The sequence below is a fragment of the Nicrophorus vespilloides genome, unplaced genomic scaffold (genome assembly GCF_001412225.1).
Source record: "Nicrophorus vespilloides isolate i.1.1-1 unplaced genomic scaffold, Nicve_v1.0, whole genome shotgun sequence".
NCBI lineage: Eukaryota > Metazoa > Arthropoda > Insecta > Coleoptera > Silphidae > Nicrophorus > Nicrophorus vespilloides.
In genome coordinates, this window is record NW_017099710.1 from 126,468 (window position 1) to 138,691 (window position 12,224).

At 30.7% G+C, this 12,224-nt stretch overlaps 1 protein-coding gene across 1 annotated transcript in view; it reads left to right on the forward strand.

Annotated features, from left to right (window-relative positions):
• Positions 1-3,080: 3,080 nt before the first annotated feature.
• Positions 3,081-12,224, forward strand: part of LOC108565338 (chondroadherin-like) — a 107,012-nt gene continuing 97,868 nt past the window's right edge. The window contains exon 1 of the mRNA XM_017924761.1: positions 3,081-3,264. The gene's annotated coding sequence lies outside the window, so the exon portion shown is untranslated. The remainder of the gene's footprint in view (positions 3,265-12,224) is intronic.

A 12,224-nucleotide genomic window follows, 5' to 3' on the forward strand; every position in this document is an offset into this window, starting at 1 on the left:
TAAATTTGTTTATACAATTATTTAATTAATAAATTTACTTTAATCAAGATAATTGACAAATTCAACCAATTGGACAGATGACATTTGAAAAATTGACTAAAAATAAATAAATCTTCTTTACTGAAATCGTATTACAAAATAGACATATGTCAACAAAAATGTGCAATTATTTTGTGTATTTCCAAAATTGTAAAGAGAAATATCTACAAAACGATTTCAACCAACATTGAAGTTTCTTCAAATAATGGTTTAAAAAAATGACATATGTCAAAATAAAATAAATAAATGTTCAATTATTTGATTTATTACAAAACGACAGTAAGAAATATTGAAGTTAAAATTGTATAATTATGTAATATTATGTGTTAATAATACGAGAAGTTAAATCATTTAGAACTACTACACGCAACGATAAGCCGTTTCCAAGTTTGTTCCGACTTCTTAGGAAGTCAATATAATAGTATAAACACGATAATAAGAGTATAACAGGGGTGATTATTAGGACACAAAAGAGATGCGCAATAATCGCAGGCAATATAAAAATATATGTGAGCGGAAGTAATGAACAATGGCATACGAACATAGTTTTTAAAAGGTAATAAGAGTAAGAATTTTAACTATTCGCAATAAAAGGTGATGTTTACAGTCCTAGCGTGCGGTTGTATGTTACGCCCTCGACTAAAAGGTAGTAACCCTCGAATAAAGCCAAAATCCCTTAGTAGGTGTTTTTAGGGTGTTGTAACCACCACTTTTAATGCGATCCGGGTGGAAGGACGTAAGCCGCACGAAGGTCGAAGTCTTTTTACCTGACAGGTGTCGATATGTGTCTATTAATTTGACAAAAGCAACGCAACTTCAAGTTCACCATTTCCTGTACAAAATATAGATTTCAAATCACTCTATGATTTTTCTATTGATTTTTTTTACATAATATATCTTTAAAAAATAATTGTATCAATTAAAAAAATACAGAAATAATTGCAGGCAATAAGTATAAAATAAATAAAGGAAATATATTATATAGAATTTATTCAGTATTTTCTGACTGATAAAATGTTTCATTTTACTGATAGTTATGTAATAAAAGAAGTCTAAATATCGAAAAAACTATATAAATTAATTAACAAAAAATAATATGTCATAATTAATGATATTTGTGCATATATAAATTTGTTTTGTTTGTTTCATTTTAAGTGAAACGAAGGTATGTCTATATGTATGAAAGTTAGGAAGTTGAATGAAATAATGATTTTTGTGGAGGACATAAAAATAAATGAGTTTACCTGGGATAAGGATGTTAATGATAATTATTACAGAGCTGCGAAAGTGTTTCGCACTCGCAAAACAATGAAAAACGTAACGGCAGTACTATATATACACTTATGAAAGTAAAGCATAGAAGATTATCACAATTAAAAGTTTTTGGTAACTAAGTTGTTAACTTTGTATCACTTCGCAATAACATTTAAAACATTCGGAGTTACTACTACTACGAAATACGTTCCTATATTGAAATACCAGCTTAATTAGTGCAGAGCTTCTAAAACTTTTGTATGATTTTATTAGCAAATATGAAATGAATGTGTAGTAAGACTTCGTTTAACGTTGTTTAAGTTGCGAAACAGCGTTAAATGAAGTCATATTAAATACTACGCGAATTACGCGTTGTATTTTTGTTAAAATTGTTTTTAATATCCCGCACTGTTTGAAACCGGACTAATCGGGAATTTAAAATAAGCTTGACTTTATAGATAATCAAAACGATCAGATAAAAATGTGAATCCGCACTGAATGAAGCCGTACTATTAGATTAAAATAAATATAGATTGAATAGTAATTGATTGTAAATAAATTTAGGAAATGAAAATTTGAAAAGATCGTATAATAAATTATTCGTAACTCATTTTCTATTCTATATCGCTATTATCTATGGATTTGTATAACACGGTTCTGAATAACACGGAATCAATAGGTAACGAATTATAACACGGTTGTGTTATAATTCGTTACGTGTTATTCAAAACCGTGTTATACAGATCAATACATACATTGACATTCGAAAGAAACAATATTATTTGTATAAATTCAAATTGGGGCTAATAAAAATGTTTAAATAAAATAAATAATTAGTTTAAAATATTTTCTGAAATTGAATGATACATTTTAAATGTATGTGTTTATTGTACATATTCATCCCCTAATAAAATTTTGTTCCGGTATAAATACAATTTTAAATAATTGTGCATTTACAGTACGAATATTTCAATTAAAAGTTTTTGATGCAGTTTTGCCTGGATTTCAGAGAAATCCTTAATATTATTTAATGTTTCACATATTGTAACTAATATGATTTATTATATATGTATAAATTAGCAAGTTGAATTTAATTTCAGTTTTGTTTTGCTCAATTAAAACAAATTTAATATTCTGTTTGTTTTATAAAGAAAATCAAAAAAATTATATGTATTAATTATTTCGCTTGTCTTTTCTTGATTATTATATAATACTTCATTAAATCGATAAAGAATTTGTTAAGGTAATGTGATATAATTTATCATTGTAAATTTTAAAAAAAATATGTAATTAATTAGTTTACTAGAAATCTGATTAGTATTTAGGTTAGTATTTTCAATTATTTGTCATAGTTGCCTAATTTTGGACCACTCATTTATTTTTAAATAGAATCTGTCAATTGGAAGAAAGTTAAACTTTACAATTTATTTTCAAAAGTTGAAAATTATTTTTATATATTATTTTGTTAAATTCTTTAATTTTTGTCTTATCGATGATGACTAAAGTCAAAATAAATGAAATTTGTTTATTGTGTTGGTCCGAGTATAGACAAAGGGATTCGTTAATAGGGCTGTGGATTTGTGCACGGTAAGTGCAGGTTAATGAGGCTGTACTGAGACACATAATCTATATGAGAATACGCAGTGTAGGGTATTATAATATGCTTCTTGTGCTTGTCTAAACAGACGGGCGCGTTGTGTTGTGCTACGAGCGCGGGGGGTTGTTCGGCCGCCTTACGCATTTGAAGCGGCGGCGCGCTCCGTCCCGTTATACGTCGTCGACGGCGCGGCGTTCCGACGCTCGCCTCAGTCGTCCGACAACAGTCTGACAGAGTGAACGCGCCAACCCTTCGTGCAAACGCGTCCCGACAACCACGACGAAAACTTCGGAATACCGCGAATTTCCACGTGCGTTTCTCAGTGTTTTTTTTTCTACCGAGCGAAGCTCATCCTGAAGGACCAGACACCTTCAGTAAGTCATTTTCTCACATTATATATATATATTTTTTTTTAACTTATACGCTTACGAAACTTTGCGCAACAATTAAGTTGTTGGATATAGTTAATTAGTCGATCGGAAAGCTCGAAGCTTCTCCTAAACGGTGCCGCGTGTTCCAATATGTAAATGTCACGCGCCGCCCGATGTTTCCGAAACCTCTCCACTAATGATGCTTCTTAATAACGTTGATATTTATAAAGCGGCTCTTCCATTTGTTTTCCCCTACACCTTTTCCTTCGCCGCAGGCCCTAATAATAGAAGACAAAACACAGTATTTAAAGACCGAAGTGTTGTTCTATCCACTTGCTGCCGCGGGGAACCCCCGCGACGGTACAAAGAAAAATCTTCCCGACGGCCCGAAAAGTTCAGTTTTCCAAAAGGTTTTTCAGTTCGTGTTTTTTTTTAAATTTTATTGTAACAACTTCCTTTGTTTGCTTTAAGTAGCTTGAAAGGACAATAGTGAAATATCGCACGGACTCCTATAAATCCAACTGGAATCAAGCATACACGGCTGTCACTGTATATACAAAGATAAAGTAATATTAATGAGTCCCTCACACCAGCGCCCACGCATTTTCACTGCATGCGCCCAAACGGTAACTTTAATATATTAAAGTTGCAGAGCTTCCATCCATCCATCCTCCAGCACAGAACCCTCAACACACCATTGTTTCAAATTTCTTTGCGCCTCCCCGAACTGACGGCGGAAAGCAACAGAAATATTTATATATATATATAAATAGGATACATATATACATATGATACGTATTGTATCATGCATATGTATCATAAAGGATAATGTAAACGCACAGGCGAACTTAACATACACGAAATTTGGGAACCGGATTGGCCGTGTGTTTGTTTGTGCGAACGGCGAGAGGTTTGGACAAGTGTCGCATAGGTGTCAAGACCGGGATTTATCTGGAAACCCAGGAGGATTCCGCAGAAACGCCCCGGCACACCGGTACTTCCTGAAACAGTTTTAATCCTCACCTATTACGCCCGACGCCCATAAATTACCAACTTACAATTAGTACTTGGTTATTAATTCGGCATTTCCATTGGAGATAGTACAAGTGGAATATTGTATTTACTCAGTAACAATACGCAAGTGAATCTTTAAATTTCCTAGAAAAACATTTTCAAAAATCTCAAAAATTATGCCTAGGTTCTGTATTTGTGTCCTTACAATTAACTAGAGTATTTATATGTGAATGAACAAATTTGTAAAAATATGTTCCATAAATTTGTCGTATTTATATGTCAATCAATTGTTTTTAATTACTTATTGAAAATTTCATATACAAGTTTTTAGATTAATTTCTTATTTTATTACAATTTCTGTATTAATCTACTAATGTCTAAAAAAAAAATCATTTTAGTACAAAAGATTCATAAAATGTCGTTTTTTTTTCCTTTGACGTCAAATCTCTTTTGTTTCTATTTTATTTAATTCCTCGATCAGTCCGGTTTGAAACAGTCCGCGATATTAGCGGAAGCAATTGTCCGTAATATACAAGGTATATCTGTACTTGTTTCTAGAAATTTTCATTGTTTGCTAATGCGGAAATTATAATATTTTTTTTGCAGTTTCATCACAAATTGTTACCTTCTTTTTATAAATGACAAAAAAAAACACCTATAACCTTTATAATTTAATGAAAGGAAAACATGAAATTCTTTGTAGAATATATTTTTTAAAAAGATTTTTTATATAATAACGAGTAATGAAAGGAAGGAAACGACGTGGAAGATAATAGGAAGACGGAATGGAATTAAGCCGCCCCCGCGACCGGCGATTCAATATTAATTCGCAGCGAGTTTTATTTTGGTCGAGCAAGAACTGTTTGCTCGGTACGGCACGTTGCTTTGACAGGCGAGAGCAGGTCTAAGTTCAATTAGTTCTTTGTTGTTCAACTGCTTTACTCAGACGCTGCTGTTTGCCATCCGATATGAATTGCGCTTACGTTTAATTGAAACTAGTCCACAGATGAGGATTTTGGCTGCAGTATCCTTTCGGATAAAAGAGTACAATAATGCTTTCTGCAATAAAGTTGTTTAGATTAAAATACTTCAGTAATCTTCGAATCTTTAAATTACAGTCAATTTCGCTTAATCAGGACACCGGATAATCGGTAAAGCCGCTTATTAGGGACAATATAACAAATGGAACTTCGGATACTAGTCTCGATGTGTCACGATTGAGCGGAATCGACTGTACTTCCGAAGTCCAACTTAAATTTGTTGCCATGTAATCTTACGTTCCATTCATTCATTACTTCTTCATTCAATTAATTCGTTACACATACATATGCAATCCAATACCACACATGTTTCTATTACAAAGTACTAATTAACACTCCATAGTTAACTTCTATGAAGCGTTAATTACGTAATATTGTCGGAATATCTTAATCCTAATTAATATTTCAACTATTACATTTCACAAGTTTCCTGATCAAACGAATTTACAAATAATACCACATGATTAATCCAATATTATATAAGATTTCTCTTTTAGTAAATACCGTGTTATTAAAAATGACATGAAAAATCGTGTAAAAAAAGTTACTTTGAACTTTGTAGTTTACGTAAATAGTTTGTTTTTAATTTTAAATATTGTACGAATTATACAAATTTTTATTAAATGATGTGATTTGTATATAAAAGTTAAACAATTGGATGCTGTCACCCACGTTTCATTAAATAGAAATTAAGTAATATATGTAGTATTGATTTACTCATTTAACACTAGTTTTATGTAGTTAATAATAATCGTAATTAATATTATATAAAATTGATTCCTGTAAATTTATTTTGTCATGTTTCTTTTTTTATAACGTAATACTTTCAATAGTATACAAAAAATTCTACATTTCATTCCGAAATTAATTTACGCGTAATGTTTATACAAACTGTTTATTAAATCGTGCATTTCCTTTATTTGTTTTCATTTTCCACATGTTATAGATACGTCTATGAACCATTATTACGAATTTCGCGTTTCAAATAAACAGTTCGGTTTTACGCCATCATAACTGAAACAAACAATATTGAATGCATGAAAAATTATATATGTAACATTGAATTCGGATTCTAAAAATGCATTTTCAATTTACAAAATAAAAAAAATTACTTTCCCTCATCATATTACCAATGTGGCGCAATGTTAATTTTCTAGTACAAATCTAATGAATATACAGTTGGGATCGACTTTTCATTCAGAAATTAATTTACGACTAATGTTTATACAAACTTTTTATTAAATCGTACATTTCCTTTATTTCTTTTCATTTTGCACATGTTATAGATATGAACTATGACCTATGAACTATAAACCATTATTACGATTTTACGTTATTATAACTGAAAGAAACAATATTGAACGTCTGAAAAATTATATATGTAACATTGAATTCGGATTCGAAAAATGCATTTTCAATTTACAAAAAAAAATCTTACTTTACCTCATCATATTACCAATGTGTCGCAATGTTAATTTTCTTGTACAAATCTAATCAATATGCAGTTGGGATCGAAATTTCATTCAGAAATTAATTTACGACTAATGTTTATACAAACTTTTTATTAAATCGTACATTTCCTTTATTTCTTTTCATTTTGAACATGTTATAGATATGAACTATAAACCATTATTACGATTTTACGCTATTATAACCGAAAGAAACAATATTGAACGCTTGAAAAATTATATAAGTAACATTGAATTCGGATTCGTAAAATGCATTTTCAATTTAAAAAAAAAATCTTACTTTCCCTCATCATATTAACAATGTAGCGCATTGTTAATTTTCTAGTACAAATCTAATCAATATGCAGTTGGGATCGACATTTCATTCAGAAATTAATTTACGACTAATGTATATACACAATTTTTATTAAATCGTACATTTCCTTTATTTCTTTTCATTTTGCACATGTTATAGATATGAACTATGACCTATCAACTATAAACCATTATTACGATTTTACGCTATTATAAATGAAAGAAACAATATTCAACGCCTGAAAAATTATGTATGTAACATTGAATTCGGATTCGAAAAATGCATTTTCAATTTACAAAAAAAAATCTTACTTTCCCTCATCATATTACCAATGTGTCGCAATGTTAATTTTCTGGTACAAATCCAATCAATATGCAGTTGGGATTCTGTGAGGAAGAAACAATTGAATTATATATATATTTATTTTTTTGTGGGGATTTCGACTGTTCGCACAGTAATTTTCCGGCTTCGCTTCAATATTACTTAGATTCCTTCGCGATTGTGTCTTATTATTTGCGCTACGCTTAATCAAACTTTGGCAACCGTCCAATTCTTTATTGGACGAGATTCCCGCCGGATCCATCCGTCCAGATACCAATCTTTATTCTGCGGATAGCATCTTAACGCCGGAAGGTCAATTGCACGAAGACCGCCGACATCCAACATAAATAATTAAGATGTTTACTTGTAAACAAACCTCTGTATAGAGAGTATTTTCTGGAAAACTGCAGCTCTGCTCATTTTCTCTTGCAATTCCAAACACATTTTTCAATTATTTTTTTTTTAATTAATTAAATTATTATGTATGTTTTTTATAATCTATTATTTATGTACAATAATTTAAAATAAATACAAATAACAACAATTATTATACATTTCATACGTATTAAAAAATGAAATTAATTAGTATTTAAAGACATATTAAAAGGATGTACGTTAAGCGAACTCTGACCGTATTGTTCAAATTTGTATACGTTAGTAAATAATCATATATGTATTATTATTAACATTAAAAGAATTTACGTTAAGTTAACGCTGAGTGTTTTCTTTTACACAACATTTTATGTCTATTAGTTTTCTATATTTTTACACATTTTTCTAGATTTTTTTTTTAAATTAATTAATTAATTAATCATATAAATAACTATTGTACAAATTCAAAGTTCTCACATTTTCAATGATTTGAATGCATCTTAATTGGTTTTAAAATAACAGGCAGTGCTCATTAAAAAATATCGTACGCTAAGTGAACACATACGACGTTCTTTCAAACGTACACTTTACTTCTGACTCTGACCTTTATTTCTATATAAATTTCATTAATATTTAAAACTTTAGTAAATAATCAATTACCGAATATTAAAAGTTTATGTTCGAATTTGTATACATTAGTAAATAAATATAGTAAATTAATGAATTGTAGTATTTTCTTTAGAGCAAAATTTTATCTGTATTACTTTTGTTTATTTATTTACCTTTTATTTTGTGTGAGATTATATGATGTAACTGTTGAATTTGCATCCAATGTAATTATTTTCAATGCAGCAAATGTAGAGTATTAGTTTTGTAGAATTGTTATAAAATGAAAACATTATTTTGAAAACAATTATTTCTGTGAAATTGTTAAATAATTAATTAATATCAATTTTACACATATTATTACAAATTCATTATAATGAATTTATTTATCCAACAGATAAAGATATCTAATTATAGGAATTAATGAATTCAATTAAATTACTAATAATATCATTTATTATTAAAATTACACAAAATGAAAAAAAAAATTTTTTTTTATCCATAAATAAACAGAAAAACTAAAATTTTAAATTAATTTTAATTAATATATAAACATTCTATTAGTTCTTTGTAACAATTCAATTTTTTATATGCTATTTTGTTAAGTTTGTTGCAATTTATTATGTTTAATTTGATAACAAGAAAAAAAGACAAAATATCGGCTTTGATTGCGTAAATTTTGGATACCTATAAAAAGAAAGTGTGTGGAGTTAGTGGTGATATAACAAACGCTGAATCTGTATTTGTCGTTGGATATGCAATATGCAGATTTTTGAGAACTAGCACTATTATTATTTTTGCGCGGTTTGCGCAAACTATTTGCTTTTGGCTTTGCGGCGCCGGTTGCAAGGGTAGAAGAAGTAGAGAGAGAGAGAGAAAAAAATATATACGAAAGGAAGGAAAATACGAGGGATAGCTAATATAGTATGAAATTCAACATTGAATCCACTTGACGTTCGTGGTTTTATTACTTTGTCAGTTGCGGCTGCTGGATTATCTCGCATCGGCAGGCTCGTCGTGAGGGGTGGCTCTTGGTTTGATTTTTTTTTCTTCTTCTTCCCTTCTTTTTTTTCAACCCCGTCAATACTTTAAGGGAGAATATGGAAACCAATACAGTTTTCGATTTATATATATATATATATATATATACACATTCACACACACATATATAAATTGAGAAGGAGAAAAAATAAATAAATATAGAAATGTGATAGAGTCTCCGAGATTCGAGACTTGCATGGCAGACACATAAAGCGTGCATGTTTAGTATGCCACAAACATTTCCATAAATCCCAGTTAAAAATCATACAGTTTTCTGGATATTAACTTCAGATATAAATATATACGGGATGATTTATTCCCTAACTTCTGCAGATTCCGAAGCGCACCTCCTACCAAAATTCTATATTATGTAAGCAGATTTTAAATCTATTCTAATATTTTTATATAGTTTAAAAAATATATATGTCTACATTAATATAATTTATTGAAATAATTATTAAAAATAGGGTTGCTGATCCGAGAATTCCCAAATTCCCGGGAAATTTGGAAAAATATGTAGTCTCGATACGCGGGAATTATCTTTCAATATATTAACTATCTTAGATATTTTTTGTCATCTTTGTTTAAATATAATTATAACAAGGGTCTGCTTTGACTGATATAATTTTTGTTTGCCATGATTTCATTTGCTGAATGTTTAAATTTCTCGAGTGCCGAGAATTCCCGGGAATGTCTTAAACAGTTGTCTTGTCTCCCGAGAATAAATAAAAAAAAGTCGAGACTGATCAACTTTAATTACATCGATTAACTAAATTCTGTAAAATCTCATGGTTGCACTTAAGAAATCAAATAACTGTAATTAGAAGAGCAATTATAAATATGTTCTTAAACAGTTCTGAAACTAATTAAATTGTAAAGTTCTTATTAAATGAAATTTTGGTATTTTCATAAGACTTGTTGGAAAGTTCTTTTGTTTGAGTACATCGTCGGTTAAAACTCGTTGAAAGTGATCGAGAAAATTGCATGCAGCAACCCTAACTTCGCGATCTCTGCAGTTCCACCGGAGCGAAGAATGTAAATAAACGTCACCCTTTTTGACGAAACACTTGGCATTAACATAGACGCCATCTGCAAGATCAATTAGTATTCCGTTTATTACCATATTTTATGGCGTATCAGGTATCATATATTTCCTTTCACCTCTCGACTGAAAACGCACACAGTCCCAGAAGGGAGGGCGACAGCGGCTGAAAAAAAAATACACATGGAAACCTAAGATACCTGATACGGCTGAAAATACGTTATGCAATCCACGCGCCGACATATTTATTACGGTGACAGATGACGTTTTACGCGGAAACGACTGATTAGAATATGATTTATCCTTTTTGATGGAAATAACGAAACCATTCTTTCATGCATCTTAGCGACCCGATACTTTAAACTAACTTTATATATCACGCAAACTAAATTTTCACATATTAATCCTCATTTATTTTCTTTATCAAAACCCGTTGCGAGTCTTAAAACTAATATTATTTAATACTATTTAAATAATTAGAATGATAAAATTTTACTAATTGCACCTAAAGAAGTTAATGAATAAATTAAGAACAATCCTAGCTCCTAGTTTTGATCTAATTACTGATGAAATTCTTAAAATATTTCAAAGACCTTAGTTTAACTACATTGATCAATGATTGTATTTGGTTGAACCAAAAACTGGTAAAAATCTAAGCAAAGTGGAATCGTATTGACCAATTATGAAACTTGACCTAAAGATTTGCACCGAAGCACATTTATAAGAAACATGATAAATTCAACATCAAGTTAAGAAGATGTACTTGGCAAGTATCGCGTAAAGTATAGCATTTTATACTTTGTATATTCTATGTTCTTATGGGTTGGAACGATAAAGAGCGTAAAATTATTCCACAAAAATTTGCAAACACTATTATGTTAATGTCGCAAACGCGAAATTATATGGAATTCCTTATGAATTATTCACTTGTACGTTTAGCTTTTATTATTAAAATATTTCTGCACCGTAAACTTATTATTACTTGTGCTATGTTGAACGACGTGAGTATATAGAGGGTGGACGCATTTTATTTTCCGCCTTTAACGTAAAACATAGGTTTTAGTATCAATTTAGAAACGCGTTTACTACCCTTATTTATATATAAATACTCTTTTCCTTTTGTTTGCCATCACTTATGCATCATGCAGAGCCTCGACACTGTTGCGTAATTAAATCCCTTAAACGAATGCAATAGCATTCTTTCTTATCCTTCATCGTCCCTTTCTTCTTGCAGTTTTTTTTCCTTTTTCCATTCGTATCTGCCCCTCGTCTGCAACCAGGGAAGCCCTATGATTAGGATCTGATTTATCGGCGATGCGAGAGGAAGAAGCCAGTTTGCCGGCAAAATACCAAAGCAGATGCCTCTTGCCTACCTCCGTCTTCAAGCGATGACATATTTATCGTCGCGACGGATGACAAAGTAAATTGTATTACGCAACAATATAAATATACATTCGACCCGTCAAATATTCATGGTAAAACGGACGGTTACCGAAATAAATTCCCATTACTTGCGACGAAGAGAGTCGGGACTTTAAAATTCCTCCGGCTGGCTGGTGGGGAAGGACGAGAGGTGGAGTAGGACAAGACACGATGCGGCAGCAGCGATCCGATGTGCAAGGATACGACGATGTTAGGAAGAAACGGGGTCGACGTTTTGTTTTACTTTAGCGAAACGGGAAGCCGCACAAAAAGAGGACGAACAGATACCGAAAGGACATGGAATGTATTGATCTTTTACTAACAACAACAAGAAGCAACAA